General features: G+C 48.8%; 1 protein-coding gene and 1 long non-coding RNA gene across 2 annotated transcripts in view; one reads left to right on the top strand and one right to left on the bottom strand.

The window, feature by feature from the left end:
• The window catches only part of LOC125089264 (guanine nucleotide-binding protein G(o) subunit alpha), a 155,155-nt gene that overhangs the window by 31,441 nt on the left and 96,369 nt on the right, over positions 1 to 27,345 (top strand). The gene's annotated exons all lie outside the window — the stretch shown is intronic.
• LOC125089268 (uncharacterized) lies at positions 19,601 to 27,265 on the bottom strand. Its single transcript, XR_007123905.1, has 3 exons — positions 26,926 to 27,265; positions 25,785 to 26,126; positions 19,601 to 20,913 (listed from the first exon to the last, which is right to left on the bottom strand). It is a non-coding gene; the product is annotated as an uncharacterized LOC125089268 (long non-coding RNA).

Raw genomic sequence — 27,345 nt, 5'->3', positions numbered from 1 at the left:
GGAATTATTTGGGCTCTCCCTAGTTGAATCTGAGCTTCATCCGGCTGTCAGGTGAGCATGCAGGTATGTGCATTCTGTGCAGATCTGATGGGGTTGGAGCCTTCTTGCCTTCCTTCTGCTGGGACGGGGGTTCATTCTAGCAGAGAGAGCATGGGTAAAACAGTGGTAGAATGATGGCGGCCCCACCCATCAGTAAGACCGTCAGTGCTTACTGAGTATCTGTTGCATGTGCTGTTCCAGGCACTGGCCATACAGCTGTGAAGGAGAGTCCGAGTCCCTGCCCAAGGGTGCAGCCATTCCAGTCTCAGGAAGATACACAAACACTAATAATAGATGGCAGGAACTGAATGCTGTGAAGAAAACAAGAGAGGGACATGGAATAGAGGAGAGCTGGGGAGCAGCTTTAGCTAAGTGGTCTGGGGGTGTGGGGGACTTCTTTATAGAATGAGATCTGAGCTTAGACCCAGTCATGAGAAGGGTTAGCAAAGACCTAGGAAAGAACTTCCCAAACTGGAGGAACAGCAGGAACGCAAATTCAGTCAGTGGTGAGCTCGTGACGACCAGGCACATGAAGGCTACCAGAGTGGCTGAAGCCAAGTGGGGTGCTCGGGGATGGTGGGGTCCGGAGCTGTAGGAGGGGCCTAGAGGCCTTTAGGGACCTCAAGAAAGTGTGTTGAGAAGCCCCTAGAGGGAGTGAATTAGGAGATGCGATCTGATTTCTACTTTGACGGCTCACTCTGGCTCTGGAGGACATATCTGGAGGGCCGTAGATATGTAGAAGAGCAAGAGGGAGCAAGGAGATAGGGAGAAGGCCTCCAAGTTGTCCAAGTGGGTGAGAGATGGGGGCGACTGGGACCTGGGTTCTGGTCTTGGAGGTGAGAAGTTACTGGAATCGGGCAGTATTTGGGGCATGAGCAGGACGGTGGTGGTGGTGGTGGTGTGGCCAGCCTCGGTGGTTGTGGTGGTGTGGCCAGCCTCGGTGGTGGTGGTGATGTGCCCAGCCTGAGGTGGAAGGGAAGCCCTTACTTATACCATGCCAGTGTCTGTGGTGTTCTGTGCCCGCCAGGGCTGCTTTCAGGCTACCAGTCCGACCGGGACAGTGAACGATGCAGCTAGCTCTTGCGAATTCGGGTGAGCCAGCTCCAGCACACTGCTGATTCAGCTGCGGAGGGTGGGGGGTCACCACCCACAAGAGGAACCCCCATCATTCTAAGGGGCCTGTTTCTGAGCAGCTCAGTGGGAGTGCTGACACCCGGTGAGTGAGGCGGGGAGGGGGGGACAAACATGGTTCTCTTCTGGCCACGTTCTTGTCCAGATGCATATGGGACGTCTGCTTCCTAAGCCCTGGGCATGTGCATGCTTCATCTCATTAAATGCTAATCCTTCCGATACCAAAGCCTTTGGTGGTTTCTTCTCCACTGACAGAAGAGTAAGGTGCAGATAAAAGGGCTAATTAACTGAACCGAGGTTGGACCACCAGTAGATGGCAAAGCTGAGTTTGAACTCAGTTGAATTTGATATCACCCCCAAGAACCTAAGCATTGCACACACTGCCCCTCCCCAACCGCCATCCAGAAACTGTGCCATCCTCAGCTCTACCCTACATTTCTTAGGATTTTAAAAGTGAGTCTTGAGAAAGTTCGGGAACAACTTTCAGACCAGAGATTGCAGTACGGTTGCCTCGACACCATGCCCCACCCTCAGATATTTTGTGTGGGGTATGGGGGGGGTTGATGAAGGGGAACTATTCTAATTTGTTTAATTTTGTTTTATTGGCCTCTATTGTATTTCTTAAAAGAACAAAGAAAGAAATACCATCGTTGTAGATGAGTGTGCATTCTCTGGCCACCGTCTTTCAGACTCCTCTGTCCCCTGCGTCACCACCTGCCTGCTGGACACACATGCGGCCCAGCAGGATTGATGGGAAGGTCCCATCCTGGAGTTGGCTTGACCTGGTGACCCTGAGCATGGCTCTGGAGCTAGTGGCGCTTTCCAGAGCCAGGGGAGGAGTCCCGGCTACTTCTGTCTGGACAGGTTCACGTATTCCCAGTGCCCCCAGAGAGGAAGGTTCCCCTAGGCCTAGTCTGGACCCAGCCAGGCTGGACTAGGATAGGTAGAGCCCACCTGGGGGGACAGCAGGGCTCCCCAGACATTATGGATTTTGTACCTCTTTTAGTACAAAACCTTTGGGTCTGTATCCTAAATATATGTAATTATATTATGTATATTAAAATGCCTAAGGACAAATAGAAAAATTATCATAATTAGAAAGGTTCATGTTTCTTTTAAGCCCCTGTGGATCATGGCGGCGTGCTCTATCTGGTTCCACCCCCGTCCTCAAGCCGGGCCTGCTGACCTAGAGTTAGTGCCATGGGAAGAGCCCGGGGTAGGGGGGCCCTCCGAGTCCCAGGGCTGCTCGTTAGTTTGCTGTGTGCTGTGCAGTGAGCACATCCTCGCCTCACTGCCTCAGGTCAACACACATGTCCCCTTCGTAGGGCTTTTCCAACCAGCTGCCCTGTGTCAACTAGCATCCCACGCCACTGTTTGCCACCCCTTCCCTTTCCCTTTTATTTCCTAAAAGTGCCTACTGCACTCTGACATGTTTTTATACATTTTTTGCTCATTATCTGTCTTTCCCCATGTGTGTGAACGCAAGGATCAGCTGTTGCTCTCTGCTGTGTGCCTGGCACGTAGAAGGAACTCAATAAATATTTGTTGATTGAATGAATTACCTCCTCTCTATATAACCTAATGCTGCTTAGTGAACCTTTGTGATGGAGGAGAAATAGAAACTGACTTGAAGGCTCAAAAGGAGGAGGGTAGAGGGTAGAGGTAGAATCGTTTTAAGGGGCGTCTGCTTTGTTGGAAGACACTACACTTGTCTTAACCTATCGTCTGGGGAGGGAAACTACGAGTAATGGGGTCTTTGCTGATTACCAGGCCCTGTTCTAGGAGGGGGTAGACAGACAAAAAGAAAGACTTTAACTTTCACCATAACTGAGGTAAGTTTATTATCTCAGTTTTACAAAATAAAAGCAAACAACAAAGAAACACTGGAGGCTCAGCAAATCCAAAGTACCTAACTCCGCGGTGCCTCCAGCCCTGGTGGGCACACGGCAGCCCGCAGGGAGTATCTGTGCAATGACAAAAAGCCCAGCTACTACACTGAGCAAGTTCCTCAGGCCCTTCGACTGGGTCAGCCGCATGAAGGGGAGTATGTGCGCAGGGAGGCCAAGGACAACCGCTGGAGCAGCCGACCGCAGGCCCAGAGTTTTTGGGACATCTGGCCTTTGATTCTAAAAACTCACGTGAAATTCAGACCATAAAGGAAACTCCTCTTATCTATCTTACTGTGAAAATGGTGCTTCTGATTATTTAGCTACTTACACGGCACAATTCTTTTAAAAGTTCGTGAGGGCTGCCACTCTGCTTTGACCTTGTGGGTGGTATGCTCCTGGTGTGAGTTCCGTGCACCAGGAGTCATCCAGCCCAGCGGGCAAAGGCCACAGTGGGGCCTGGTGTGGGGCCTGGTCCCTTCCATCCCCTCAGCAGGATCTCGTGCCACTCGTCCCTGTGTAAACATGGCTTGTCCAGGGGAAACGGGATGTTCACTTCCAAGCCCGAGCCATCTGTTGTTTCAGACCTGGATGGTGGCTGCACCTGGGCGAATGGGGCCTTCAGCAAACAGTGCCTGGCCCGGCCCCCTGATAAGGGCTTGCCTCTCAAGCAGATTTTATAGCTCTGCCCTTCATCCCCAGTCAGAGAGTGGGTGGGGAGAGGATGAACTAGCCCCGAAGCTGTTGGAATAACCTTTATGGTTTGTTTTATATAAACCAGAAGCCCAGTGTGGTATGTGAAATGGACCGCAGAGACTCAGTCCACAAGACTTTGATGTCGGGAGAGCCGAGGGCCTTTCGGAAGGGACCTCTTTTCAGGTTAATGCCAGTGACGGAGTTTCCCATCACCTCTCTAAGGGGGGGAGTGACGGCACTCCACCAGCTCTCAGATGGGGGTTCTTCCCTCTGTGTGTCTCTGTTTGCCTCTTCCTGGAAACCATGTCTGTGCGTGTTCAGAGTCATACAGTGGTTGACAACTGGAAGGGCTCTTAGATTCCATCCAGCCCACACATTTCACAGATGGGAAACTGAGGCCCCTACCCTGCTGTGATCTGTTGTCTACAGCTTCCCAGTCCAGTGTTGTGTAGTTGGTGCCTGGGATGTCTGTCTCGGCTGGGAAAGAGCTGAGGCTTTGTTCACTCTTGCCCTCTGGTTAGCCTCCATCCCTTAGCTATATCCTCGGCCAGGACTCAAAGACACAGCAAGAGGCAAGGAGACTGAGGATGTCCAAGTCCAAAGGAGGATGCCACCATTCCTTTGGCAGTTTGGCTTCCTCTGTCTCTGACGGACTTGGTTGGTCCCTATTCAAACCCAGCCCAGCCACATCCCAACTCTCTGAAGCCTAGTGTGGCTGGCTTGGCGAGAACAGACTCGCTCCACCCACCCCCCCATTCAGATCTCTAACCAAATGAGGCCTTCTTTCAAAATGACACCCTGCCTTTTTTTTTTTTTTATGGTTTTTATTTATTTGATAGAGAGCACAAGTAGGCAGAGATGCAGGCAGAAGAAGGAGTGGGAGAAGTAGGCTCTCCACTGAGCAGAAAGCCTGATGTGGGGCTCAATCCCAGGACCCTGGGATCGTGACCTGAGCTGAAGGCAGCTTCTTAAGGACTGAGCCACCCAAGTGCCCCGACACCCTGCCTTTTAAAATAGCACCCCTCAGGTCACCTGTGGCTCAGTCAGTTAACCGTCTGACTCTCGGTTTCGAGCCCTCAGTGGGCTCTGGATTCAGCGTGGAGTCTGCCACAGATTCTCTCTCCCTCTCACCCTCTCTCTCAAATAAATAAAATCTTAAAAAAAAGAAAATAGCACCCTCATTGCTGCCTGTGCCCTTACTCTGCTTAATTCTTCACTAACCATGACCTCTCATGTATTTATTTGTTCATGTCTGTTCCCCTTTCCAGAACAGACATTCCCTGTGGGCCAGGGCCAGGTCTGCTCTGTTCACAGCCATATCCCCAGAACCTAGACGAGTACCTGGCACGTTCTGTGTGCTTACTACGTATTTGTTGAATGAATAAAAGGAGGAATGGTGGGGAGTTGTGGGGGAATGGAGGAACTGTGTACAGTGCAAAGGTACTGGGAGGAATTAGGCAGTTCTGGGGAAGACCAAGAGCTATGGAATGGGTGAGAAGAACGTGTGTGGACTGGGGGCCTCTGCAGGATGTGGGGTACCTGGAGGAGCTTTCAGACCAGCGGGTAGCAGTGGGAAGGAGAGGCAGTGATAGGATAGGATTGGAGAGCTGGTGGTATTGGGGGGAACAACGGGGAGGGACTGGATCAAGGAAAAGAGTGAATATCCCCCTGGTTTCTGAACCATTTACGTAAATCTGAACAGACTGTGATTCTTTCAAAACTCACTAAGCTTGATACCAGGCCCTGGCATCTGAAGACAAGGGTTTTTTGTTTTTGTTTTTGTTTTTGTTTTTAAGACCTTATTTATTTGACAGAGAGATCACAAATAGGCAGAGGGGCAAGCAGAGAGAGAGGGGGAAGCAGGTTCCCTGCTGAGCAGAGAGCCCAATGCAGGGCTAGATCCCAGGAACTTTGAGACCATGACCTGAGCTGAAGGCAGAGGCTTAACCCACTGAGCCACCCAGGCACCCCTGAAGTCAAGGGGTTTTGATTCCCCGGTGGCCCAACTTGCTTTCCCTATGGGCCTCTGGTCCATTGAGGCCCAATACCATCCCCCTGAGCAGAGCAGGGCCCTCAGCAAGGTAAACCTGGTCCCGGGAGGCACATGTGTCTCTGTTACAGTCTCACCCCATGCTGCCTGTGCTGGGTGGCAGATCATAGTGTGAGAGAGACTGTGGGAGCCAGAGGGTCCCCCAGGCCATGTAGTCCATCTGTTGCAGAAGGGTTAGTGAGGACCGATGCCCAGACTGGGTAAAGGACCTATCTAAGGGCATGCAGCAAGACAATGGCAGAGCCCAGATTGGAACCTGCTTTTTTTTTTTTTTTTTTTTAATTCTTACTTTACCACTGTTTCTCTTTTGATGTTTCCTTCCTCTTACAGCCTCCCCTACAAAAAACAAACAAACAAAGAAAAACCTTCACAAGGGCCTCCCAATGCCTGCTTTAATATGATTGACACACCCCTGTTAAACCTTTTAACTCTGAGGTGGTTACTGGAGAAACGCATACATAATCAGAAATGTGCCCAGTGAGACAAACGTTTCAGTCTAAAGCAAGGAGTTCCAGTGAGTCAAGTGTTTCCCAGGTTCATAGTCTGATTGCATGAACTTTTTTTAAGACTTATTTATTTATTTTAGAGAAAGAGAGAACACACATAGTGGGGAGGGGCTGGAGAGGGAGGGAGGGAGAAACTTTAGCAGACCCTGTGCTGAGCATGGAGCCTGATGTAAGGCTGGATCTCTCAATCCTGAGATCAAGACCTGAGCTGAAAACAAGAGTCTCACACTAATGAGGCGTCCCTGATTGCGTGAGCTTTTAATATGTGTTCTGTACCTCCCCACCAAATAGTTGTACAGCCTGGAAGTCTAGAAAATGCTGCGGATTAAACCCGTCTTGGAGAAATACAGTGGTCTTTAGCATATTAAAGGCTCTGAGAAGTTCTGTAGTTCAAAACACTCTCAGCAGCTCTTTTTGTATTGATTCAGCATTCCCCATACTTGTTTGACCTCAGAACTCTCTGCATGAAAAACTGTCTGCCTCTCAGGCCTGCTTTCCTCCAGCCACAGACCAACTCCATCACTCACTCAAGTGAGTACCCAGTTTTTCTATTTTACACACTCCTGGGTCAGTTTGCTTGCCTTTTTTTTTTTCTTTTTTAAGGTTTTATTTATTTATTTGACAGAGATCACAAGTAGGCAGAGAGGCAGGCACAGAGAGAGAGAGGAGGAAGCAGGCTCCCTGCTGAGCAGAGAGCCCGATGTGGGGCTCGATCCCAGGACTCTGGGATCATGACCTGAGCCGAAGGCAGAGGCTCTAACCCACTGAGCCACCCAGGCGCCCCTTTTTTTTTCTTTAATAGTAAAATATGTTGGGGGAAACTGAATGTCCTCCTCAAAGGGGATGGAGGTGGAGTCTCCCCAGCTAGCCTTTTGCTTCTTCTTACTAGAAGGATGGAAGAAAGACAGCTTCATGAGGACATCTCTTCTTTCTATCTTAGATTCTGTTTTTGTTGTCATGAGACAGGGCATAGGCTCTTTGCATTTTGTGAGTATAGCAAAACAGCATCTTTCCCACAAACGGCTTTCAAGACCAGCCATCAGGAAGGTGCATCAGTGACGCTCACATAGCGTGGGAGGGAGAGTGTCACTGCGGTTAACTGGGTTTGAGTCCTGCCATATCCAGGGGGTGTTACTCAGCTCGGCTATAGTCTTTAGTTCCTTCGCCTGTTAAGTGGGGTGCTCACGGTATCTGCCCAAGACTGTTTTAGGATGACACGAGATCCGTGTTTTGATCCATTTAGAATGGTGTGCGGGGCAGCGGCGATATTCACTGAGCACTTGCCTTTAATGTTATCATCGCTAGAATGAGAGCTCTATGTAGACAGCAACTGTTTTGTTCACTCCTGTACTCCCAGTGTTTAGAACAGGGGCTGGCGCATAGTAGATGCTTAGTAAAGATGTGTCAAATGAGTGAGAACAAATGGATGATCTTCTCTGTGTGGACAGCAAAGCACATTTCGGAGACTCGGATTCCAGCAGAGCAGGCACCAGGTTACAAATGAGCCGCTTTCTGCAGGGCAAGGTTTTGGCTTCCTCTGCCCTGTCTTCTCTGTGCATAAATGGGGAGCCAGCACCCAAGAGGATGCAGTCACGGTATAGAACTCAGAAGCAGAGTGCGAGGCAATTTCCTGGAAGGTGACAGCGTCATCTGAATGTTTCGGGCCTCAAGGTTCCGAGCCTTGGATTTCTGTTCCTGGTTATCGCGTGCAGGTCTGTGTTTGCCCCAGCCGGAGAGTTGCCAGCATGAGAACGCTTTTACCTTTGCAGTGTCACAGGAAAGAGGCCACCTCTGCAGCTGCTTTCCAGAAGGAGAAGTGGCCCTTGCTATCAAAGCAGGACCAATAGCTCTTTGGCCACCTTGGCATTCTTGCCCCCCGCCCAGGCTCCACAATCCTTCCTCTGGGGTTTGAACCACAAAATGGCATGTGAACCGTTGGCCTGCCGATGTTGATTTTGTTTTCTCTTGAGGAAACAAAACCAAGGCACTAGACCAAAATAAGCAGCCAAGACGCTGTGCTGACCCGGCTCTGCCGGGAAGCCGTGATATTGATTTGCCCCTGGCCTCTCTTCGCCTCCAATAACCTCAGCCCTGCCTGGGGCACCTAAGCTAAGGGGTTGATTCCACTCCCATTTCATGGCAGTGTGGTCCCACGCTGTTTTATTCCTAAAGGAGCCAGGGTTTACCTAGACTTAGGTATTTTTAAGGACTGTGAGTGACCCAAACCCTCCTGGTCTCAGGTGACACCCCAAGGGGAGTCTGTCCCACTCTCTCTGGCTGGAGAACCCAGTGGCAAACAGTCTAGGGAGTAACAAAGGTCTAAGCAAAACTTGTGTGACCCGTCAGGCTCATGTCCTTGGCCCTCTGGTCCAGAATGTCCTTAGACTAGGGACACTTACGATTGGAGAGGGGTGCATATCAGACTGATCTCTAGAGCGGGGGTAGACAGAAATGCTTGAGTGCCACAGTTGAACACTGTCTTTCAGGAAGCGCAGCTGGGAAAAGAGGTTAGCCGTGATTCAGCCGGGCCTGAGATTCCTCAGCTCTCCCAAGGGGTTCGAACAGCCAGTTTGGAGAGATCTTACCAAAGGCAGAAGCCTGGGTGAGCCTGTGAACTATTTCAGAGCTGACTCAGCTTCTCTCGGTTCTGCAGCTTCCATTTCCCCCAGCCTCTGGGTCATTTGCTTCTCATATCTGGAGAGTCTTGTCTGAGAGCATCAGAGTTCTTGAGGGCACGTGGTTCAGAATAGGACCAGCACCACCACCCTCCAACACTTGTTCTAGTGACCGCAGTGGGTGTGTAGATGGCCTTTTCCAACTCAAAGATTCCCAAGAGAGCATGTTCTAACCCTAGGAATTGAAGAATCCAGTCTACCTCTCTCCCCATGGTCAACGGTCTGGGTTTCACTCAGGGTGACAAGTGCATGGCCATGTATAGCTGCTCTGCACCTGGCCTGTGACGGTTCAGCCACCAGCTTCCCTTGCACATGTTATCCATATCGCTCTTACCCCCACTCCCCAGGGAGCTTAAACGTGGGGCCAGGTGCTTGAGACCCACAGAGGACATGCAGTCTCTGACCAAGCAGAGATGCTTAGCCACAGCTCACAATGCTCTAAGCGTATGGCTGGAGACATGGGAAAGGGTATCAGGTTTGTGCCCTCCTAAGGGCTGACAATTGAGATGAATTATTTCTTCTAGGATATGAAATTCCAGGATTTCCCTCTGGTTGCGTGTGCCATCAGGATGTTAACAAAAGGCTCAGTCCATGTAGCTCATCCAGAAACATGAAATGGATTTAGAATCACAGAGAAGTCCAGAGTTAAAGAAAGCATGTATCCTACCCGGCCCTTTCACAAAGGAGGAAGCAGAGATGCCCAGAGTCTACCGGGACACATGGCAGGTGAATGTCCAGTGCTCTGGCAGCCGCTGCCATCTGTCATTTCCCCTCAACTCTCAGGGTGTGCCCTTAGAGGACACACCAATCTAAAACTTGTCTCCAAATGTAGTGCTCATGGTGGAATGCTTGCTAAGAAAGAACCTTCCAGTCTATGGCCATACCACCCTGAACACGCCCAATCTCGTCTGATCTCGGAAGCTAAGCAGGGTTGGGCCTAGTTAGTACTTGGATGGGAGAAAGAACCTTCCACTTGGATGAGACTTTGATGGAGAGGTGCAGCAGGCCTGGCCTCGTTCAGGCCTCCCTGACTGCTTTGCTGTGTGGGCTACAGTCTCTGCGTCCTTTTACCCTCTGACCATGTCACCTACCTCTGTCCTGGGACTAAGAAAACGTAATCCCACGTTGCAGCTAGCCTGTGGGACCAAGATGAATGTGCATTAGTTCTGGCAGGAGGTAAGGTACTGATCTTCACCATTGGACCTGTGCACGTCTCATGGCCATGTGTCAAACAGGAAGGGAAACGGAGCGGCACTTTATGTGCATGACTTGGGTAAGGCTTTGTCATTTGAAATCATCACAGAGAGGGATCAGGACTCATCAGAGATGGGGAGTCTGAGTCATAGCGCATTCTGACATGGAGAAGCTAAGCATCGGTCTTAAGATAAAGACTTTGTCATCTGTCAGCCCAGGCTTCATGTGAGTCCAGGAAGTCATGCTTGATTTGACGTCTTAGGTAAAGAGGAAACTTTGTTCTCCCATCATTGCTTCTCAGATCTTTCCTGAAGATGCTGAACTGGTTGACCTTTGCTGGAAAATCCATATTGCTCTCCTCTGAAGAGAAGAACTGAGTGGTAGGGGCGTTTCTTGCAGTAGCTTATACTGGAAGACTCTGAGAAGACTTTTAGAACTGTTGGAGAGAAGGGAGCCTATGTTAAACTGTGCCTTTCCTGTCACACGCGCGCACACACACACACACGGCAATCAATTTGAATCTGTGGAATTAACTGTCAGAGGTAGACTGAAAGAGAGGAGGGGGAAGTAGAAGTACCATTCTTAGAGATTCCCAGATAAAGCTTCCAATAGGTCTGAACCTCACTGCTCCAGACCAGTGCTGTCAGTTTCATTGGCCAGGCTTAGAGAGATGAAATACCAGTCTTTGGCCATCCTGCAAACAAATCTCCTGACTCCCAGTCCAGTGCTCCGTTTCACTACACCATGTTACTTCTCCCCTGGAGTGATCTTTCCTGGCTGATCCGTGACTTAGCAGAGCAAACTGGCCTCCCGTCCTCATCATCACACCAGCAGCTTTGTTCCCAAGCTTCTGTGATCATCAAATACCTTATGGCTTTGAATGACTTTTGTTTGTTTCACATGTTCAGACTCACCAATAGAGAATGAAGTTTTACCACCATTAAATATTTTCAGAGGCCGAGTACATTCCAGAAAGGGGAGTCAGAAGTGCTTTCACCAGCGGCAGGCAGTGTCAGTGGACCGTAGGAGTTGGCACATTTGGATGTCTGTATTTAGTTCCACTACTAACTGCTGGGGGATCTTGGATAAGTTTATTTCATTTATCCGTTCCTCACATACCTCATCTGTAAGATGGGAATAATAATGGCAGCTAACGTATAAAGTCGTGAGGACTGAGTGGGATGGAATGCTATCTATGAAGTGTCCAGCATGCTGGTGGCACTTAAAGTGTTTAGATATTTGCCATCGTCATCCTTAATGTCACCATCACCATCATTTTATTCTTCTCTCTCATTTTTGTTTAGTTTCTCTTACAGTTGTAGGCCTTACCAAGCAACACAAATAAACATGAAGAATCCAAGAACTAAAGAGTAATAACATTAGCCTAGTGGGGTCTGTGCAGTCATCCAACAGGTATCTATTTTAAGCACTTACTATATGCAAGCTGTATTTTTGGGTGATAAGACAGATACGGTGTTACCTCCATGAATCCTACCCTCTTGGAAACGAGACCTGCCTCTAACGGGTCAACACCAGTGTGCAGATTGTCACCACGGGGGTGCCCTGTGTCGGAGAGAAAAGAAATCGTGCATTCTGGTGGCCACTCCACTGTTCCAACCATAAGAACGCAGCGATCTCCCTGGAAATCAGTCTGTGTAAATTTAACTCTAGGGGGAAAAGCACAGCCGTTCCATTTCCAAACTGGAATTCTCCCCCCGTGTGTTTTTGGGAAGCACAGATGCCTTGGCGTTTTCCCTCTAACAATAACAGAGATTGTTCACAATTATGAATGGTTTTGGTTGACTTCAGCTCCAACAAAACCATGAATCATTTCATAACTTCTGAAATTGCAAAGAAATAACAAACACTCTGGCTCCAGGAAAAAAAAAAATGGAAATGGACAAGTTATGGAGCACAAAGTCATCTAAATTAAAACACGAACCCTTTCTTGTTTATTTAGCAGCTGTGCACTGTGAGACCAGCTGGGAGTGGATTAAAAAGTTCAGTATCTAGGTACCTGGGTGTACCAATTGTACAGTCGCATCTGTATAAGCCATAACTGGCTGAGATAGAACCTCCTTTTTCAAGTTTTCCCAAAGCTTTGAGCCCAAAGCATTATTTCATACATTTTACCACGTTCTAAGGAAGTGAGAGGGGAAGGAGGTGCATGGGTTGAGTCTCAGGTGACAGAGGGTCTCCATCATGGATCCCCCATCACACATCCCCACATGCACGTGCATAGAGGAGAACACTTTTTGGATCCTTCTGTACTTGGCCACAAGATGAGGTTTTTCAAGGGTGGGGCTGAGAGGGTCAGGCTTCCCTGATCTGTGACAGCCTGTGTAGGAGGTGCCAGCAGAGCCCAGGGTTTGAGACAGGCCGAGATTCAGGTTGGCAGCTCCTTCTCTTCCATCTTAATCTAGAAAGATGCATTTCTTTTCCTTAAGAGAAAGGTGCATCCTGGCCAAACACATACCCGAACATCCTTGCCCATGTATGCATTCAGAGGCACAGCTGGGCTTTAACATCTCAGAGCTGAGACCAGGTTGAGAGTAGGGGCAGATAGACAATAACAGCTCCATAGTGTCTGCCTTTGCCTTCCATCTTATGACATTCTTTGTTAATGTTGGTAATGTCAGTGTAGCTATAAAAATTGGTCGTAACGGTCCTTCTTTTGGAAAACAGATTCCAGAGGGAGAGCCATTGTTGCCCCCAATTCTGCTTCTGCTCTTGGTTTGTCTCCACTGTGTGGGGCGGGGAACAAGACAGACAGTGGTAGACTCAGACCCATTGCTCTGGCATGCCTGTCTATACACACATGTGTTTTCAATAACATGTTTGTTCACAATTAATACTTGTTTGTTGTAGATAAATTAGAATATAATGACTTAAAAATGGGAGAAAATAAATATCACCTGCTTTCCCACTACTCAACGAAACCACAGTTAGCATTTTGGTATATCTGTTTCAGATTTCTCTCAATGCATGTGCGTGTTTTTAAACAAAAATTAGTATCAAACTGAACACTTTGATTAGTATCAAACTGAACACTTTGATAACCCTCCTTATACTTAGTATGGACTCTGGACATTTACATATCAAACAAATGCAGTTGCATATGACTTTGCATGCTGCACAGACCTCTTGAAAGATCTTTTCCTTTTGGTTCTCTCTTCTTGCATTAGAGACAGAGACTACAGAAAATACACCTTACCATTGCATCACAGACTCATGTGATGAGCACCTCTGAAAGTTTTGTAGCGGCCTATCACAAATACGAGGCTGAGACCCTTCCCATATGAATTGTAATTATGAGTACGCTCAGTGCATCAGCCATGAGTCATGGCCAAGGTGAAGGCCAGCTCTGTAAAATGCACCATCAGCTTTGGCACTATGGCTACCGTGGGAAATTGCCTTGATTCCACTCAGAAGCACTGAGTAGGTTGCCACAGCAAAGAAAATGTTTTAATAGAACTCTCATTAGTAATTAGATGCTTTAAGAAAAAGCAGCCAGGTCAGTGTCCCCTTCTCCAGTCTAGGCTTCCTGCAACTCGAAAAAAAAAAAAAAACCCCTCCAAGGATAGTGAAGGTCTTAGGGACATACTGGAACAGCCTGGTCCTCCCCAGCCACTGAGTCCACCAGGACTGGTAAGACACTACCAAATAATATCTGTCCCCTTCTGGAGCCACTATCCAGTGGTAATGAGGCATACTATTCTTCTGGTTTTAATGAAGAATTGTTTTAGCAATAAGTTCTAGAGGTAGTTGCTGAATGTTTATTATTCTAGGGGGAAAAATTAAGAATTTTTGTATTCAGAACAGACTGGCAAATGTGTGAGCCCACTACATATAATCCAGGTGCCACACCCTTCTGAATGCCATTGCTTTCACTGAAGCCTTTGGCCATGGATCTCTTTCCCAAGGTGGATAAATGAGATTGCTATGTATTCATTAAAAGATGGAAACAGATAGCATACAGCATCTTGGGGGGAGGCAACTTGGCAGAGTCTGTGGTAGTGCCTCTGGAGGAGAAGGGTCTCAGGAACTGCCCCTGGGCCATTCAGAAGGGGAGTCCTGTCTCCACAAAGGTAGATCAAGCTTTCAAGTCAGAACAAACTTGTCATTGTCCCCTAGGACTGCAGAAGGTGACCCCGTGGCTGGTCTGGAAAGTGAAGTAGGAGGCCTCATATAACAAATGCTGGGTTCAGGACAGGGGCTCAGGCAGCCCCTGATAGCTGAGGAAGAGATGGGAGATGCATCTCAAAGTCTCCCCAGCATCCTCTGGGGAAGTATCCACTCATCGGTGTCAGCTCAACCTGTGCCAAGTGCAAGAGGGCTAAACGGCAGGCATGGAGACCCTTTGTCTTGTGAACACCATTCCCTGGACCCTTGCCTGTCCCTCTAGTTATGTGAATCCGAATTTTGTTTTGTTTATTTACCCCAGACCCAAATTTAGTGGTGCCCAACACTGGTTGCCTTGCCTTCAGGTGTCTGTGGAGGAGGCAGATATGAACACTAGAGAAGCTTCACTCCCCAGGGTAATAGCAGTTTTCCACTATTTCCCTAAAATGGCTTGGTTTTTGTCCCATCAGTCATGGCTTTGTTTAATTCTTTCATTGGGTGGGGGTCCCATCTGTGTATACTTTTGAACATGTCAGTCGGATGGCATTTCTTCTATTGTCTTGGACTTTTATCTGAATCTCATATCAGAATCTTATTTTTCCCATTTCTATAGACCTTTGCCAGTTCCTCCATGAAATGCCTATGCAACATGCTAAGTGGAGCTTTGACTTAATCTTGGTTTAATTGGTTGTCTGGATTGTGATTTCCTCTCTCTCTCCAGCCACGGGGTGCTGAGGGTGATAACAAAGCTGTGAGCTGTGAAGTGGGCCAAGGGGTTCTTCTCTAGTGGGGTCAGCCTTCAGAGCGCAGGTGTGGGAGGAGTATTTGGACAACTGCAATTGCACAAGTTCTCTGTGGGCTCTGGTTTGATTTGTCTGTGCTCGGGATGGCCACCCTTGTGCAGAGGGAGAAGGCAGGTGACAGCCAAGGCCAAGGTGTCTCCGCGGGGAAAAGCGCTCCTTCCGGGAAGGTGGCATCAGCACCATCCCCTCTCTCTAGCACCCTGTCCTCTGCACACTGTGTGCTTGGTGGCCCAGCCTCTCCTCGCTGTATCACGGAGCAGGGGCAGACCTTGAGAACAGAGTAGTCCGGCTCTGCAGCCCAAGAGGGGCCATGCAGTGCTCTGCTCCTGACCCTGCAGCACTCCTATGGCATTTTCCCTGCTGAGTTCAGAGCACTGTGGATGGGGGATGATGCCCAGAGCTGGTGTGGGAATTCCCACCATCAGGGAATGCCACTTTGATGGAGCAGCAAAGCTGGGGGAGGTGGGGGAGCCTCACTTCTCTAGCCCCTTTCTTAGCCTAGTGTGCAACTTTGGATACCACTCAGTCACTGAGTGGGGGAAATGAGCCCCTCTTCTGTTCTCTTCCAGTCCTGATCACGTCAAGGAGAGAGTTTCAGTTGGGCAATAAGATGTCTTTAACATCTCCCTCCAAGGTTTGCTAATTTTCTTTTAACAGAGAGCATTTTAGTAAATGGGTTTTTTTTTTCCATTGTATTTATTTTCATGGTTATCTCTTATTTAAAGCATGTGATAACAGCTTTTCATTTAAGGCAACAGTATAAAATTCCTTTTTTAAAATAATAAGATATTTGTTTCTAGTGTATAGAATTATATTCAACTACTAAGCTAATGAAGTATGGTGGTACCCAACTATGAGCACACAGCATGAGGGTGGTCCTTGAATGACTAAAGTTTGAGAAACGCTAAATCAGACCCATCTTTTCCTTACCACGCAGTCCTCAGGTCCCTTCTTGCCAAGGCAGCTAAGAAGGCATTTTGGTTGAGTGCGTGTGGATTGTATCACTCACAAGAGCTCCTGCTTACAGGCCTGTGGGCTGTATACGAGCTGAGATTGTGCTGTTGCTAAGAGAGACCCCAACCCTGAGCCTCAGTGGGAAGCCACACTTGGGAAAATGAAAAGCCCTGGACTTGGGTGTTCCCTGTACCATACCTGGAAATGCCCTGCATTACAGGGTGGTCACCACCAGAATCAGAGGTTTGTGGAGGCCACTCAGCCCACTCTCCTGACAGCATAGGACAGCCTCAGGCACTGCAGAAACACTAATAACAAACATGTATTGAGCTCTTACTGCCTGCGAGCACTTCACATGGGTGGTCTTATTTACGTCTCCTAATACTGAAGGAAATAGTAGAATAGTAGTAATGGGAGGAGGAGGAGGAGGAAGAAAAAGATGAGAAAAAAGTTAATATTTATTCAATAATCTCCCCCAAATGATCCGCAGATTGATTGCAAAACCTATCCGAATCCCAGATGCCTTCTTTGTAGAAATTGACAAGCTGATTTGAAAATTCATGTGGAATTTCAGGGATCCCAGAGTAGCCAAAACAATCTTGAAAAAGGGATGCCTGGGTGACTCAGTCATTAAGCAACTGCCTTCTGCTCAGGTCATAATCCCAGGGTCCTGGGATCGAGCCCCGTATCGGACTCCCTGCCCGGTGGGAAGCCTGCTTCTCCCTCTCCCACTCCCCCATCTTTGTTCCCTCTCTCACTGTCTCTCTGTGTCAAATGAATAAATAAGATCTTTTTTAAAAATCTTGAAAAAAGAAAAGAAGATAGGGCTTACACCTTCCAGTTTCAAAACTTACTACAAAGCAACAGTAATCAAACAGTGTGGTACTGGCACAGCAGAGATGTATAGTTGGATGCAATAAAATTCAGAGTACAGAAACAAACTTACAGCCAACTGATTTTTTACAAGGATGCCAAAACCATTCAATGAGGAAAGAACAGTCTTTTCAACAAATGGTACTGGAACAATTGGATAAGCCACATGGCAAAGAATGGTGTTGGACCCTTACCTCATACCATATATTAGATTTTTCTCAAAATGAATCAAAGAAATACAGGAGCAAAAACTTACAAAACACAGGGATAAATCTTTATGCATTTGGAAAAGGATTCTAAGATACAACACCAAAAGCACAAGCAACAATATTTAAAAGTAGATAAGTTGGGCTTTGTGAAAATTAAAACGTTTGGGGTTTCAAAGGGCATCGTCAAGAAAGTGTAAAGGCAACCCAAAGAATGGGAAAAAAATATTTGCATTTCATATATATCTGATAAGAGATTTGTATCCAGAACATACGAAAGGCCCTTATAATTCAAAAGACAAATATCCTAATTTTAAAATGGGCAAAGGATCTAAATAGATGCTTCCCCAAAGATGATCTACAAATAGCCAAGAAGTGTACAAAAAGATGCTCAGCATGATTAGCCATCAGAAAAATGCAAATAATAAAAACCACAAGATACCACTTAATACCCACTAGGATGGCTAGTCAGAAAACCAGTGCGGGTCAAGGATGGAGAAATCAGAACTCTCATACACTGCTGGTGGGAATGCAAAATTGGTACAGCCTCCATGGAAAGCAATCTGGCAATGCCTCAGACAATTAAACATAGAGTTACCTTATACCTCTGCGGTCTGACTTCATGACGTGATGGTTGGAAAACAACCCAAATAGACAAATGGGCAAACAAAACGTGGTACATCTATACCATGGACTATCATTGGACCATAAAAGGAAACGAAATACTGATGCATGTATAACATGGATCAACCTTGAAAACATTATACTAAGTGAAAAAAGCCAGTCCTAAAAGACCATATACTCTATGATTCCATTCATATGAAACTCTAGAAGAGGGAAATTGGTAGAAAAAGAAAATCAGTTTGCTCACCAGTTGCTTAGGTATGAGAAGGGACATGGGAGGGGAGGTGCGGAGAGGGGTGAGAGCTAATGGCTACAGCCTTTCTTTTTGAGAAAAAGCAGGCCACCGTTTTTTGGTGGTGCAAAATTGAGTGTGCTAATGATTGCACATATCTGTGAATATACCAAGAATCATTGAATTGTACACTTTAAATAGGTGAACAGTATGGTATTTGAATTAAATTCCAACAAAGCAATTAAAAATAGTTATTGAGTACTTACTAAGTGCCAGCACAGTTCTAAGCATTTTACCTCTATTAACTGAATATTTTCACAGTCACCCAAGGCCGTATGCCTTCTTATATGAATCTCCCCCATTTTGCAGCTGAAGAAGCTAAAACAGAGTTGCCCCAGGTACTATCCTTACCTTAACCCCTAAGGAAAGTGAGGCACAGAGCGGCAGTCCTGTGTCTGTGGTCATGTAGCCAGCACACGAGGAAGCAGAATTGTCGCCTGGCACCAGACCCTGCCACTCTTGGCCACCTGGTGTGCTGTGCCAGATATAAAGGGAAGAGGTCACTGGCCTTGGGGAGTCGCTGTCTACTTGACCATGCGCATAAAAGAGAAAGACACCCAAGAAACACTGTGGATGACCATGTACACTAATTCACACAGACTTTAGGTAAGGTTCAGCATTACTGGGCCTGTTTCCTCTTCTCTTAACCCATGTCTTAAACCTCTTCTCTTAAACCAGGCCAGATGCAAGAGGGCCCCATCCTGGGGTTTTTGAAGATAGTCATACAGGTCTGTGGACAACATTTAGCATTAAAAAAAAAAAAAAAAAAAAAAAAAAAAAAAAAAAAAAACTAGCAGTGATCCTATCTGGGGAAAGGCCTTGCAGTCTGATGAAACTGGGGAGCATCTTTGCTCCTGGCTGGAATTACATCTAGCCCGGGCAGTAACCCTGGTTACCTCAGGCTGATGAGAAGCTCTGATTGGCAGTTTCATATCTGACTGTGCTTGGCAAGAATGAGAAACGGAATCCTTCGTTGCTTTGGAAGTGCTGCGTGGTACAGCACAGCCTCCATAGCCTGTTCTCTGGGCCACTCGTTGGGTGAGGCCAGCACGCGTCTAGAGGCCTCTGCCTCTCAGTGAGTTAGTGATCGTCCAAGGTCCTTTGACTCCAGGGGACCCCAGGGGACTTGCCTGGCCCTGGACTCTCAGCTTCCCAGCAAAGAGTCCCAGCAAAGGAGGCCTCTCCTCCTCGCTCAGGAGTTCAGGGCAATCAGCCGGTGGGTGACTGGCCCAGCACCCGTGCCAACGGGACAATGGGCAGGGCCCACAGTGCTCTGAGCCACCACTGCTTTTTCTCTTCCAGCAGAAGGCCAGGCTCCAGGCCTGCTCACTAGCACCATCCTCCGTTGTGCCTGGCGAGCTCTGCGAATAAACCGGATTAGGAGTAATTGAGGTACGGGCTCCACTGATGGCCCCTCAGGCCTATTCCAGCACTCGTGTTCTATGTCACTAATTCTCAAAACCTGTTTTACTAAAATGTCTCCATTGCGTAAAACAGTGCCTTTGGGATCAGCCTACGCTGGAGCCTAAAGACAATTGAGCCAAGAAGGAGCCATTGAACAACATTTATTTATTCTTCTAGATGAGAAAGCCCTTTTGGCTTGTTTAAAAAGACACCTCCTCTGCCACTGTTGGTCCAGGGAGATGTGGCCTTTCCCGGAGGCTAGTACTGCTGCTTCCGCTCGTCAGGACCATTTAGCCACCCGTCGAAACCCGTGACTGCGGCCTCCGCTCTGTGCAGGCACTAAATTCAGTTTGTATGGATTTGTCTTGGAATCACAGCCTCGAAGCTGCATTTGATTCAGCCTGGCTGGGGTGATGCTCGGGTCTTTTGTACAAGAGTTCATGGCCCTGACCCGTTAAAGAGTGGTGCGCCCCTGGGGAACCAGTGCATCTTGCTCGCTGACTCGTTAACGCATAAACACAACAGCCTAGCCCTCGGTGTTTGGGAAGCAGGCAGTGGTTGCTGTGGATGTGTTCCTGAGCCAGAAGGTAAGGGTTTTGGCAGCACATGCTCTAATCACCCAAATGCAAGGGCAGAAATAACTTGGGCCAGAAGGAGAGCTGGGGTTCTCGAATATAAAGGGCCCGGGGAGGCTTTCTGGAGGAGATAGCATTTGAGCTGGCCCCTCAGGAATTCGTAAGATCTGGGAACTGATATGGTGTACTTTGTCTGTCAAAACATGGCCCACGGAGAACAAGAAAAATAGCAGTTGAGACCGTCAGAGTACCAAGTCTGGAGGCTACTGCTGAGGGGGCGGAGGAAGGGCGGGTTCCTTGGGAAGCTCGGCAGGGTAAATCATTTCCCCTCTCTGTGCGGAGCTCTCCATTCTCAAAATGATGGGGCAAGGGAGACAGATGGTCATCTGCTTTCTGCTCTAACTTCTGAAAACCCAGTCCAAGTTCCTTGTCTTTTCAGAGGCTCTAATGGTAGCTCCCATCCATTAGACGGGCATGGTGTCTGTGCACGGGGCTGAGTGCTTCAAGAGCACCAGGAACACCCAGGGAAGTCAAGGCGTTAGCTCACCAGGTACATCAATCCACTTAGCAGACAGTGAATAAATACTTCCATGTGCCAGGTCAGATACCGCCCTCGGGACCTAATGATGAGCAGTACAAGTACGGCCTGTGTCCCAATGGGGCTTGGAAGGTTTTATAGAGGCGAGCAACAATAAACACACAAGCAATCCCATTACAAATTGGGGAAAATACAGGCATTTGGGAGAGAGGCTAGTGGGAGGGTGGTAACTTAGTTCAGGTGGGTTGGGGGAAGGGACAGCAGAATTCCAACCCAGATCTTCAGAGTCCAGAGTGCAATTCACAATTAGTCTGCTTCTTCCCAGCAGAGATCTCTGTAGGGTCCCTGAGTCGGTCAGAGACAGAAGTTAGGTCTCCAAAGCCCCCAGGTTCGCCTCCTTTCCTCGTAGCCATGCCACCCCTCAGCTTATGACCTCAGGGCGTGTACCTGTCTGCTTGACTTGGGGGAAACATGACTCCCACCTCCCTTCACCTGTCTGAGGTGAAGTCAGAGAGCAGTCCTACCACCCAAACTCTCCTTTTCATCCAGCAACTCAGGGCTCGTGAGTCTCAGGTCCTCCTAAAACAGTCGCTAATCTTTCCTCAAAGGTCATGTTGTGGAAAACCCCTGTTTAAATCTGCCATCTGTAATCACGAAGGGCATCGGTGAGGAGAACCTCTCGCATGGAGTCTGTGTTCACGGTGACACACCCAAAGCCCTGTACACAGAAGTAGGGATCCAGTTGCAGAAACCCCCGGGCCCTGCCACCATCTATGGGTGTATGATCAAGTTTAGGGCCTCCCGGCTCCATGCAGCTATAGGGAGCTTCCAGGTGGCGGCCCAGGGCAGGGAGAGAAGCCAGTACGTTCATGGACCAAAGATGCTTCTCCTCTGCCCAGGATTTTCCTTTAGGAATAGCTCACAACACCTTTGTCCCCCCAGTACTCTGCTGTGGGCCTTGTTTGTGCTCTTCATTCTCCCTCATGTGCCCCCGGCTAAGACAGCCCCCCACTGTCTTTTCTGTGGCCAGTCTACTGCTCTCCTTCCTCTCCCGCCACCTCACCTTTTCCTTTCCTACAACTCTTGCCCCTGCTCCAGCCCTCCCTGCTCTCTTTCCTGGGTATCCACCTCTTCAAAAAGATTTTTTTTTTAAGAGCAAAAGTTTAATTTGTATTTGTTCATTAAATAAATTGATCAAATAGGCCTTTTTATGATGTAATATTCTGTACATATAAAAAGAATATATGACATCAATATAAAGTGTTAATAAAAAGCCCATTTGGCTGAGTTAAATCTCCTACATGACCCAGCCCTAGAATGACAGCCTCTTTAAGTGGTCATTTTTCTCCTTTCTCCCCAGTGTAATCCGGTGTCCACATGCCTGCTGAATCAGCCTTTGCCCAGCTCCGCTCCCCTTGGTCTCTCTCTCTCTCTCTCTCTCTCTCACACACACACACACACACACATACCCTCTGTTTTCCCCAGAGCACGCAGGCCGGGGCTGGCCCTTCTGAGCGGAACATTACCACCAGCACCCTGTGCTCTGCTCTCTCCCTGCCTTGGAGTGCACGCTTTCCTTTACCTGGAATAACCCCGCCCACATGTCCCACATCTCTGCCTGTCACACCCACCTCTCCTAGGCCGAGAAGTGTCATGGTTTTCCCAAAGCCCCACCTGATTTCTCCCTCAGCTTCCTCCTCCTCTAAGCCCCTTTAGAACATGGGTGGTTTTTCTTTTCTCTTGCGACATCTGACATTTTGCTGCTTTTTATTAAGGTTAGTCTTTTTCCAGATCTTATCTCACATATGGGATTATAAACCTTTTGTACACTGCCCCCTGTCTTTGAAGTTGCAAGACCTCAGCAGAGCACCGGGCACATAATAGACGCTCAATAAATAATTGGATTACAGTGAGATGAACAGTCCTCCAAAGCCCAACTCACATCTTCTTCCCTGAAGCCCTGTATAAAGAGGCACGCATTCATCTCCTGAGGGTTACAGAGTTTGTCCGCTGAATAAGCCCCTGCTCTGTGCCTGGAGCTGCTCTAGTCTTGGAGGTACAGCAGTGACTAAGACAGAGCCACCAAAGAGGGAGAAAAGTAGTATGTCAGGGGCAGGTATGCTAAGAAGGAAAGTAAGGCCCAGGAAGGGGGTTAGAGGGAGCTGAGGGTGGTCAGAGACATCCCCTCCACAGTGACTCTAAGCAGAGATTTGAAGGGAATGTAGGAGAGTGGGAAGAGTGTTCCCAGCAGAGGGAACAGCAAAGGCCCTGAGGTGGGGCCTCATGAGTTTAAGGGCTGGCAAACAGTGGCATGGGGAAAGAGGAGGTCAGGAGAGGGCACATTAGCCATGGTTGAGGACCCAGCAAGGACTTGAGCTTCCATTCTGAGCTTGATGAGAGTCTTTAGAAAGTATTGATCTCACTGTGCAGAACAGCCTGGGAATAAGGAGTAGAACAGGAAGAAGCTTAGGGGACTGTTGGAGTTACTCAAGAGAGGTACTATGGTGGCCTCGACTACGGTAATAGTGCTTTAGGGAGGTGGTAGAGCAGTCAGGTTCCGGAGGTGTTTTGAAGGCCAAGCCAACAGGATTTCCTTTCCTACTGATTGTGAGTGTGCGAGAAAGAAGGAGTCAGGGGTGAGTCCAAGGTCTGGGGCCTGAGTAACTGATAAAATGGAGATGCTACTCACTGAGACACGGAAGACCACAGAAGGAACAGATTCGGGTGGCAAGGTCAGGAGTTGTGTTTAGACACATGAAGCGAGATATGCTTCCTCCTAAAGTCATGGCGGACACTGCCACAGCGCTCTTCCCAGCTCAGCTGAAATGTAGCCCCCACATCTCCACACCGTGCTTCAGAAACTCACTCCTGGAATGGAAACTGTTCCACTTTGCTGGCATTGACAGAAAATCCAGTGAATGTGCTTTAGGGAGGGCAGTGCTGGGGAAGACGCTATTCCTATGGACTGGCGTGATCTAGGACACCTCCAAGGGCGAGGCAATTTTTGAGGTGAGCTTTCGTGTCAGTTAGGGGGCTGTTGGCTTTAGGTAACAAAGAACCCAAAGTGCCTTAAACCATATAGGAAATTACTAGCCCACAGGCCAAAAAGCCTGGAAATGAAGCAGTCCCAGTGTTGCCCAATGAAGCCATCACGGACCCAGGTCTTCCTGCCTTTGCGTTCTGCCAGCCTCAGCACATTAGCTGACTCGTCGCTGCGGCAGCTCTGGGCAGCATGGAGTCACACACCTAAATCCAGGTGCAATAAAGGAACTAACCCTTGTTCCAGAAGCCCCACTGGTAGACTGGCCCTTAAGTCTCATTGGACAGATCTGGGTCACATATCTCTCCTTAAGGCAGTCACCAGCTGGGCAGGTGGAGTTACATGAGGAGCTTAGAACAGTCAGGAAGAGTTGTAGACATCAGAACACAGCGACTACTTGGCCGGCAAAGAGAGGCTACACAGTGGATGGCTTGGCCACCGACAGTGTCTGTCCAGCCTCAAATTGTCGGGAGGAATCAGTGCTGAGAAGTAGGAAGGGAAGGTGTTCCAGGTGGGATGAAAAGTTTGAGCAGAGGCACAGAAGCATGAACTACAAAGCAGGTCCATGGGACAAACAGGCTGGGCTGATGAATTATGCACAGTGTGGCAGAGAGGGGAGGAAGAAACCGTAACCACGAAACATGTGGATAATCTTGGATAATCAAGGGTCTTCAGAACAGTCCTTGAAAACCACAGATCTCAAAGATCATTCCATCTCAAGGAAGGAATTCTTGCAGAACTTGGAGGCTTGGACAAATAGAATAAGAAAGACTACTCCTAAGTAACAAGTGATGAGTGATAATATGAAATAAGTGATAATTCTCCTACGCAGTTCTACTTTGTGCTGAGGACAGAATGGCCTCAGCTTAAGTCCTGGGCTGAGGCCAGGGTTAGTTCCTGGCTCTTGGGCAGGAAGCAGAGCATGCAGGACAGAGTACTTTCCTCTGGGCGACATAGCCAGAAACTGATTCTGAGTCTTCAGTGGTCCCATCTTTCACTCAGGTTGTTAGCAGACCCTTCCAGTCGCCAGTGGTAGAAATCCTGCCCACACTGGCTTAAATAAGAAAGAAACTTAGCAACACCTGTCACTGAAAAGTCTGGATCCAAGGGCTCCCGGGGCATCATCCGCACTTGATGTGTCTCCTCTCAGCTTTCCTATAGTTAAGGTCACTCTCAGATGGGCTCACCCCCAGGGCCTCCAAGTGGACCGCCTCAGCCTCAGGCCATCCTGGCCTCAGCTTTCAATCCCCTTACAAAGCGTCCATTTCCTTCCTGGGTGTCCCAGGAAAAGGCTTACTGCTTCTCACTGACTCTAATTGGCTGATGCTCCCATCCCTGAACCAACCACCTGGATGTGGCTTTGAGGCATGCAGTGTGCTCAGGTCTCACCTTCACAACACCTTCACGCTGGAGAGGGGCGGTGCTGCAAAGTCCTGATAGAGGAGTTACAGACCCCAGAACGCAGCTGGCAAAAAGGTCAAAGATACTAGGATGTCCCACGCCACGAACATCCAATCCAAGATTACCTCTACTGAGGGATGTCCGGCATCTTTTCTCCCACCGTGTCCTTTTGTGTTTTCCACCCTATAACAAGCCGTCACAGACCTCTCATTTAATCCCCACAGTATCCCTAAGAAGGTGGCTGGGTGGGAATTCTCCCACCCTACAGAGGAGGGTCAGAGATATCAAATTATTTACTCAGGGTCATCCAGACAAGAAGAGCAGGTCTGGCCTTGGAATCCAGGTCTTACGGCGCCAAGACCAGTGTTCTAGCCTACTCTGCCAGGAAAATTGCCCATGACATTTATGACTCCCTCCCAGTCTGCATGCATATTTGAAGAGAGAAGTTCTCGAAACTGCACAAATGAAATCAAGTTGAAGAGTCAACTCAAGGAGTTACCATCACTTGAAGGCTTGCGATATGTAAATGGTAAAATAAAGAACATCATTAAGCTCAAGGGCATGTTTTAATAACAGTTAATTAACTTGTACAAAACAGTCAGCAAATATTTCCCCCTTCTGCTGAAATGGGTCCTAGGAGGGATTAGAGTATAGAACCCCAGGTGGCTAAGTGTGAGCTGGATTTTCCTAACAGCCTCCTTTATAAAGAAGGGCTTGCCTGGGAGTGAGCACCCTCACAGTCCGCACCGCACCCTCCCCTTGGCCTCACACAAACCATTGTCAGGTGATAGGCCTGCAGATCATGTGTCAATTCATTCTGCTCCCAAGGTTGGTACCCTGAGCTTTTCCCTGCGGGAGTCATTCCAGTACCGTGGAGGACTGTGGGCCTCCATGTGCCTCATCTGAATTCCAACTCCAGCTGGCCAGCCAGGCTGCCATTTTCTCTGATCAGGAAGCGTCTCCAGGTGGATTTGAAGGCACCCTGTTACATTTCTGGGTGTTTGTAATACTTCTCCTGGGGTCCAGATAGGGCCAGAAGGCTTTAGGCCAGAAGGCACTAGAATTCTCTCCAGTTCTCGGAGGCCCTGTCATGAGGACAACAAATCAGACGTGTCCTCTGCAGAGGGAGCAAGCGCAGAAATTATAAGGAGGAAGAAATTATCCTCTGCTCTCAAAGTAGGACCACACCAAGGAGGAGGGAGGGAAGTCCCACATCAAGTGAGTTGACCAGGCCAGAAACGTGAGTTCATAATTCACTAAGAATGTACATGAAGATGGCAAGGTGACTTATAGGTGCCGTGCTGTGTCCCCACTGGTTACTAGTCTCTGGGTGCAAAGCAGTAACAGAACCGAGTGGGACAGCCTGTGTGAACCCAGGTCTTCTGACCCACTCGGTCAGTTCCCCAGATACCAGGATTCTCCCAGGAGCCTCTCAGACGAAGGCTCTAAGGCTCCGGGAAGCAGCGAGCCCCGTGCTGAGCAGAGTAGAGCGCTGGGATGCAAGGAGAGTAGGGGCAGCCCAGGAAGGGTCGGGAGGGCCTGGGGCACGCTGCTACCTCGGGTAGGCCACAGATACTGCATTTCAACAGAAACCTGGCTCTGCCGCCTACGAACTGGGTAACCGTGAGCAAATGAGCTCGCTTCTCATAGCGTCCACGTCTCTGCTGTGACATGGGGACCAGAAGAGCAGCTTCCTCAGAGAGCGAGGCTGAAAGGAGATGGGGCCTGCGAACCACTGACCGCGCTCTAGGGCACAGAGCAAAGCGGTTCCTCAGCACGTTCCCCTCGGGCTGTCTACCTCTTCCGTCCCACCTTGGGGTCTGGGTCCCCCCACTCAGGGGCCCTGGTGTTGCTTCAGGCCTCACCCTCCCTGAGGACCATCCCCTCACTGAGTTGTCAGACAGGGAGCAGCTCACCCAGTGTCCTCACTGGGAGCCTTCAGGTGGACTCACGGACACCCTACACGCCTACTCCTGTGTCGGCCCAGTCTTACTGTTCCTCGAGGGCAGTTGGGTGGGCCCTGTGTGCAGAGGCTAGGGACACCCAGCTGCTCTGGTATGCTGCCTTCCTGCCGCTCACTGGGCCTTGCTCGCAGGTGGAGTCCAGGGTGCCCCAGGGAAGTGCCATGCCGGAGCCCGACTCTGAGGCTGCAGTAGGGCTCACGGTTGAGGGGTCGACACACTTGCCTCCTTCCAGGAGTTCATCTGGGGAGCTGCTCTCTCCTGACCTCTGAGTGTCCGATGAGATAGCAGCGGCGGCAGCCACCTCTGGAGCCAAGTGCTTGAGCAGGGAACAGCATCACCCTCCTCCGGGCCTCCCCTAGCCTGGCCCAGGTT

The sequence above is a fragment of the Lutra lutra genome, chromosome 17 (assembly GCF_902655055.1).
Source record: "Lutra lutra chromosome 17, mLutLut1.2, whole genome shotgun sequence".
In the NCBI taxonomy this organism is placed as follows: domain Eukaryota; kingdom Metazoa; phylum Chordata; class Mammalia; order Carnivora; family Mustelidae; genus Lutra; species Lutra lutra.
The sequence above is the reverse complement of the archived record's forward strand: the minus strand, read 5'-3'. Positions and strand labels throughout refer to the sequence as shown.